The sequence below is a fragment of the Phytophthora sojae genome, assembly GCF_000149755.1.
Source record: "Phytophthora sojae unplaced genomic scaffold PHYSOscaffold_13, whole genome shotgun sequence".
NCBI lineage: Eukaryota > Oomycota > Peronosporomycetes > Peronosporales > Peronosporaceae > Phytophthora > Phytophthora sojae.
Window position 1 is genome coordinate 1,345,037 of NW_009258127.1, and position 7,840 is coordinate 1,352,876.

A 7,840-nucleotide genomic window follows, 5' to 3' on the forward strand; every position below is an offset into this window, starting at 1 on the left:
TTTTCCTCCCAACCACTCAAGGAAGACGTCCGGGCTATCGGTGAGTTCCCGTAGCAATTGGATAAACCTGTTGGTAGGATTATGACTGTCGGTGGACGCGCCTGCTAGTATCGTAGCGTGCGTTTACCCGTGGTCAGGCCAAGAGTAGTGAAGAAGTGGCCGTGTATACGAAGGGCGAGTCATCGCCGTGTAGTGGAGGAGCGAGAGCGCACTCCATTTATCCTTCCCGTCGGAGTATAGCTCCGGAACCCTCGTATCAAGCCGTGACTGGCTGGGACACTTCCTTCCTGAGGGCCTGCGAGGTTTATATTGTGTGTGAGAGCGTGTCAGCCTTTGCTCGTGGCTGGTGACGCTAGGTTTCCGTCAGTTGACAAAGCGGAAACACGGTGCACAGAGGAAACATCAACAAGGTGCAATGGAACGTTCCTGGGCCTTCAGGTTCTAACCCTTACAAGCCCATTGAGTCATTGGGACTTGGTGGGTGTTGTTGGTGGGGAAAGTGTGCTATCATATAACTTAGTGCGTGTTCCTACACGACAACTGGTGCCGCGACCCGGGATTGGTGTGACCTTCTGTGTCTCGTGCTACTACAGGTCAGCTGACTTTACGAGCAACACCTGAGAAGAAGAAGAAGAAGAAGAAGAAGATGGTGAAAGGATCTCAATCGGCGGTACCAGCAACTCCGATGAAGTCCGGCGGAACGCGAGGCGACGACTCGATGACGGCCCTGATCACGCCGCAACTCGACCCGATTGCTCAGCGCCACGTCAGCTTCGACGAGTCGATGACTGGATCCGACGCCAAGGACGAAGAAATGGATGAAGAATACGACGATTACCTGGAGGAGAAGGCGCCTGCGCCAGCGGTGGTGACACCCGAGACTCCGGAAGATGCAGTGATGTCCGCGGGGCACAGCGGGGGCTCGCGCTCTCTGGCGCGCAGTCTCGCGAGCGAGTTGGTAGACGACGCGCCTCCCGTCTCGTGCAACCTCGCGGACGAACTGGATGATGTGGATGGCCCTGAGCTAGCTATGATGACATGGAAGAGTTTGAAGATAGCGCCGACGACTCACGATCGCCGGTGCTGACGACTCAAGTATCCGAGCAAACCTCGGGCAACCGACCGCCGATGAATGGAAACACGCCGGCAGCCAACAAGGTACTCGGCCGATGCTTTAAAGCAATGCGTGCGAGCGAATGGGGTCGACCCTTCGAGCCGCGCATGATCCGCCAAGCGGTGTGGGCAGACCTGAGCCACGAGTTGGCGCGACCGGTGAATGCGGTCACAATTGAGCAAGTGGCGAAGGACACGGTGACGTTCCTGAAAGCGTTGGGTTGGAGAGTTTCCTGCCTGCGGAAGCCGGAGCCGAGCTCTGGCAATGGAAGAAGAAGTTGTATACAGCCTTCGGGGTGACCCCCTTCTCTTTGGAACAGCCGAAGGCGGCTCGCACCAACAAGGGCGGCGCTGACCCAGCGCGCGTCCCGCTCCCGCGAACTCCGAAGAAGACCGAGTGCAGTTACTCAGCCCGGGCTGCGACTGGAGGAGTGTTCAGTGCGTCGGGCGAGCGATCGCCGTACTTTCAAGACTCCCACATGGTCACTCCACCCGCGACGACTCGTACTGAACGAGTTGTGCGTGGTGCCGAAGACTCGTGAGTGATTAGGAGCAGTCTACGAAGCACCGGACGGAGCTCAAGTCGCAAGTCCCGCTAGGCCGACGACTCATCTGATGGCGACGATGACTTCACGGGAGACGGAGGTGCACAAATGGACGAATATCTGCGACAGATCCGAGAGGTGAGCGACGCAGAGACAGTGAACTCGACGCTGAGGCTCGAGGTGGCGATGCACCGACCACTGGGACAGGTCCCGACGTTCTCGGGCGCTCGCAACAGGAGCGAGAACTCGATGCAGTGGCTGCGCGCGTTTATGTACGAGATGAAAGGTACACACGCGCCGCTCAATGAATGGTGCATACCCTTCGAGCTCCACCTGAGAGACGGCGCGGTACACTGGCACCAACAACTGACCAAGAAGACCAAGCGAACCTGGACTTTGCTGAGCGAAGCCTTCATCCGCTACTACTGCTCCCAGTTCAGCCAGTCAGCGGAAACCCGACACTACTCTGCCAAGCGCGACGACAAGGACCACGTCTGCGACTACCTGAACCGACTCAACGGCTACGCCCGCAACGCAGGCGTCCAGTTCGAGAACGGCGGCCGCAAGGCGTAGGACCACGTCAAGCGCTTCCTGGAGACTTGCGGCGACCGTAAGCTGGAGAGACGACTCGCTCCTCTGCGGATCAAGGACATCCATGGGCTGGAGGAGATGATCATCGAAAGGCTGAAGGTTGAAGAGCGACAGAGTTCGCGCGAGTCTTCGCAGTCGCGATCCAAGGCTCAGGAACCGTCCCGCCGGCGTGATGACAGGCGTCCTGATGACTCGCGTCGCCGAGATGACCGGCGCCGCCAAGACACCCGAGACGGGTACCGCCGCAATGACTTGCGAACTGGCCACAGCCGTGGGGATCGACGCGAACGAGATTATGAGCGTCGTCGCGACGACTCTAGGAACGTTCCTTGCGTGACCCTGGCTGACGCATCAGTGGAAGACATAGTCGCTGAACTGCAAGGACGGGACGCCAGGAGCACCTCGACCGGACGCGTCAGTACGCGCCAGCAGTTCAGCGATGACAGCGACGCCGCCAGTGATCGAGGCTCCGATGACTCGTGGTACTCGGAGGAAGGCGGACACGATGGTTACTCAACGGATGACAGCGATCACTACGTGGCTGCGGCGAACGAGAGCGAACGACGCGCGACAACCGACGGCACGTACGCCAGGTTCGACAATCGGCCTTCCCGACGCGATCAGAGTGGTCGGGAACCCAGCCGGGACAACCGATACCAGAGCCGAGATGGCCGTGACAATCGACGACGCCAGTACGGTCGCTGCGCTGCCTGTGGTGGCCTCTCCCACTCGGCCCATTTCTGCAACCGGCGCTGCAAGTTGTGCAAACAAGTGCACGACGCAGGCCGATGCGAAGTGTTCTAAGAACTCACCAAGCTTGTCCGCAACAAGGTGGACAAGAAGGACCTCACTCCTGAGCTCCAGAACGTCCTCTTCACGGAACATTTAAACTAGGCAGCCCGCCAACTGAAACTGGGTTGGTCCCAATCGGGCTGCCACAGTTAGCCGAGCCTGCCGTCGAAGCGGAGTGCATCTACGCTTTTGTGGGCAAGTGCGAATGGTCGGATGAAGGACGAGGTACATGGGTGAACACGACGGAATTTGAAAAGGAGAGAGGCGAAAGCCTCGGTGGAGGTGATTTGAGCGAGAAGAGTGATGAAGAAGTGATTGAAGACACTGCCGAAGACTGGGTGACGAGTGCAGTGCAGGAAACATCGCGCCGACGCCTCGACGTGGAGGTACGCCTTCTACCCGGAGAGCGTATGGGATGGTGGTCGGCGCAGAAATTCGACCGACGAGTACGGATGAGGACGCTGATGAACGGAGCGGTCAACGACTCGCGAACGAGGATCCTGCTGGACACTGGAGCGAACGTCAGTGTTATTTCCGAGAAGTACGCCAACCGGCTGAGAATCAAGGACATTCCAGACCATGGTCGGTGTATGGAAGTCCAGGGTATCACCAAGGGCAAGGCGACGACGACTCGGAGGGCGTCTGTGAAGATTACGCTCGGATGGGAGCGTGTTTACGTTTTTGAGCTGTGGATCATCGACCACAACGCAGGCGTCGACGTGGTGCTAGGCACCGACTTCATGATCCCGGCTGGGATCCGGTTGGACCTCTTCAACGCGGCGGCCAAGCTCCCGGACGAAGTGATGGTCCCGCTGATCAAGACGCAGAACATGGTCGACGAGGCCGAAGGGGTCCATGTCCACGGGGCCCGGTCGACGTGCTGCAGATTCCCGGCCGAGAATGGAAAGATTTCCGAATGCAACGGAAACGTCCGTCCCCGACGACTCACGTGCCGTGGATCCGACGGACCGACAAGCTCGTCCCTACGGTGAAGTGGTTCCACAAGGGACATCCGCAGCGGATCCGACTGACGAACCTTGACAACCGGCTCACGGTCTGTCCGGCTCACACAACCTTCGTGGTGTGGGTACCAATCGGGTCGTTGCCGAAGTCTGAGGGATATGTGCGGCTTGACTCTGACAAGTATAGGGAATGGCAAGTCCTTGCCTACGAGGCCGCCCGCGATAAGACGCTGCTCAAGTGGGAAGCCGAGCTTTACGCTCAATGGTTAGCTGCCCAGCCGTCGGCAGTGGATCGACCCGAGTATCCCACTCCAAAAGGGCTGCTCTGACGGCCTCCCTAAGACTCTCAAGACGAGCACAGCTCGGAGTCGTCCGACAGTGATGGAGGTGAAGATTCTGACGGCTTGCCAGTGGGCAATGATCCAGAATCCGCACCAGAAGAAGTTGCGCAACGGGTAGTTGCAGCCGTCGACGACTCGACAGGGGTGACCCTCAATACTCGAGTGGAAGCAGCTGCCTTGGAAACGTCTGAGCGCCCTGCTGGGGGAGATGAGTCGTCGGGAACCGGCTTGGACGAACCTACGGAGTCAAAGAGTGCTGAGGATGAAGTCCCGACGACTCAATCCTGCTCGAACTCGGATATCGAGGCCGGTTTGACACGACTCGAGCAGGCGTTCATGTGTGTCTTGCGGGTCTTGAGCACAGAAGGTACAGAGACCGCGAATGATGACGCCGCTGACTCGTTCGAGCATCTCGCGGCTGGTATCGGGTTGGAAGACTACGCGCACGAGCTGGCGTTCCTTCTTGACTTGTCCGAAGCAGCTACGACCACTCTGGACTACGACGCAGACAATGTGCGGAATCCCGAGTTGTCGGCGACACGATAGGACGATCTAATCAAGGTGCTCAAGAACCATGAGCCAATTATGATCGCAAGCGGTAATGCGTTACCACCACCAGCATATGGGGTGGTCTGTGGCATAGACGTGCAAGGTCACGCGCCGATCAAGCAACGAGCCCGGCGGATACCACTATGGCATCTCAAGAAGCTGTATGAGCTGCTGAGGGGGCTGCTCAAGGCTGGACTCGTGTCTTTCTCTGACAGCCCGTGGGCATCGCCGATCGTCATTGTCATGAAAAAGAACGGGATCGACATTCGGCTGTGCATCGACTACAAGCTGGTCAATGCCATCACAGCGATCATGGAATACGCCATGCCACTCGTCGATGACTTGTTGACCGACCTAGAAGCATACCTCTGGTTCTGCTCACTCGACGCTGCGAGTGGATTCTGGGCCATCATGATGACGCTACGAGCGCGCAAGATCTCGGCCTTCGTCTGCCCGCTGGGACACTTCGAGTGGCTTCGCATGCCTTTCGGCCTCAAGAACGCGCCGATGATCTACCAGCGCATGATCGACAACGCGTTGTGGGGTCATGTCCAGCCGAAGGGAGGTTGGAAGGCGTTTGCGGAACGGATGGGAGTTGCCGAAGCCGAATCAGCACGTCTCCGACGACTCGAGTCGTCGGGATACCTGCAGAACCCTTCCGCAGCGTCCCGCACGAAGTTTGCAGCCGCCCACGATGACTCGCAGGCACTAGATCCTGTCTTGCTGCTGATCAACAGCCCGGATGCGGACATGTTTGCGACCAACGAGCCCGACGACTCGTCACTGGTTCCGGTGTTTGATCGCCGATCGTTTGTGGATGCCATATGCTTCGGAGGCGAGAGCTTCGAAGACTGTCTTGCCACGCTGGACCGGCTCTTGAGCCGATTTGAGGAGTGCCGGACCAGCGTCAGCTTCACCAAGAGCATCTTCGTGCAAGGACGCGTCGATTTCCTGTCTCACGAGATCTCGCGAGATGGGATGCACGCAGACCCCAAGAAACTGGACGCAATCACGAAGCTGTCGTTCCCTCGGACAAAAAAGGGAATGCAGTCCTTCCTCGGAGCGCTGAATTACTACCGCCGGTTTATCCAAGACTTCGCAGTCTATGGAGCCGCGCTGTACCAGCTCAAGGACGACGACTTTGCGCCCGGGAGTGACCTCGCTGTAGCCCGCCGCAGCCTCCAAGCACTTCAGCAGAAGGTGGCGGCGGCGCCGATCCTTCGGCACTTCGATAAGAAGAAGGACGTGCACGTGATGCTTTACGCGAACGAATGGGCACTCAGCTCGACATTGCTCCAGATGCACGACGACAAACTGCACCCCGTGCGCTTCTGTGGTCGCGTCTTGAAGGACGCAGAAATGAATTACCATCCTGCAGAAAAGGAGGTGTTGGCTCTACTCCAGCTCCTGAAGGCCTGCTATACGCAGCTAGCGGGACGGACCATCCGCGTGTACACGCGGTTCTCTACGTTGGAATGGATCACCAACTCCAAGTCACTCTTCGGGAGAGCGGTGCAATTCGCCGTGTTGCTTTCCCCGTGACACTTGATCGTCCAGCGCGTGAAGGAGAAGGGCTGCGTATTTTCACAACTGCTCCAGTCGACGGTAACCAACTTTGTGGACCTCGATGACTCGCTGGACCTGGTTGCTCCACCAACGAAAGGCTCACCGACGACTCGTATGGACCCAAACCTCCTGTACGCATGTCTCCCGAAGACTCACACGGGGTTTGTGGTCTCCTTTGACGGCTCCGCGAAGACCGAGAAGTATGGTGGATATGGCAGTTGTTCGTGCATCGTGTGGTGCCTACCAGAGTGGACAATAGTGATTGCGGCGAGCGCTTACCTCGAGAAGACGACTGTTAATCTCGCCGAGTTCACTGGCATGACCAACGGAGTGCTTGCAGCTTTGGACCATGGCGCCGAAGACTTGGTCATCGTCGGGGACTCGATGCTCGCGATCCAGCAATCCCTAGGGGTGATCGCATGCCGGAAGGAGGCGCTGATGACTCAGCTGAGTCGCCACAAGGAAATCACGGCACGACTGCGGTCAGTCAAGTACCTGCACGTGGTTCGAGAATTCAATGCGGCCGCAGACTCATTGGCGTCGGAAACACTTGAATCCAAGACGTCGAAGGTGGTCCTGAGTGAAACTCGGAAGGCAGAGCTCTGCGAACGGAACCGCATCCAGGAAGTGATCTATGAGTCGACGCCAGATGAAGCAACAGTGCAAAACCATGTTCCTGGAGGCTCTATTCACATTGCGGACGGATACGAGGTCACCAACCCAGGACATTCGCTGATTTCGTGCGCAAAGAACATTTCAGGATCATGGCGATGACTCGTTCACAGGCTAGATCGAAGACGAAGCGAGTCCGATTTGCGGACGACAGTACGAACGAGACGCCACCCAAGCCGATGACTCAAACCGACAAAGAGCACACTGATGAACGACCACCGAAAGCAGCTCAAGCACCGCCCGCAGCGCCAAAGGCAGAAGACATTGACCCCGTCGAAGTCCAAGCGGAGAGGCGACGGCGCATAGCAGCCGCTCAGGACGAGGAACTACGGTGGGAAAACCAGAAAACAGTCCTCCGAGGCGAGGTCGAGAAGCTCGGGTACAGGGCTGCACGAGATGCCTGGAAAATTGCGGACAAGTTCGTTCTGTCCGACGACGGAGTACTCTACAATGTGAATTCGAGTCGTCGAGACACGTCTGGAGACCAAGAGGGGATCAAGCTGCGTCTCGTGGTACCCACCACGATGATTCAAGAAGTGTTGCAGAACTGCCATGACTCGCTAGAAGGCGGGCACCAGGGGGTAGTGCGGACCTACCAGCGAGTCAAGCGGGATTACTATTGGTTCGGCCTCTACACAGACGTCGAGAAGCATGTGAAGTCGTGCCCGGACTGCAGCACCAGCAAAAGCCGACCACAGTTGCGAGGGTA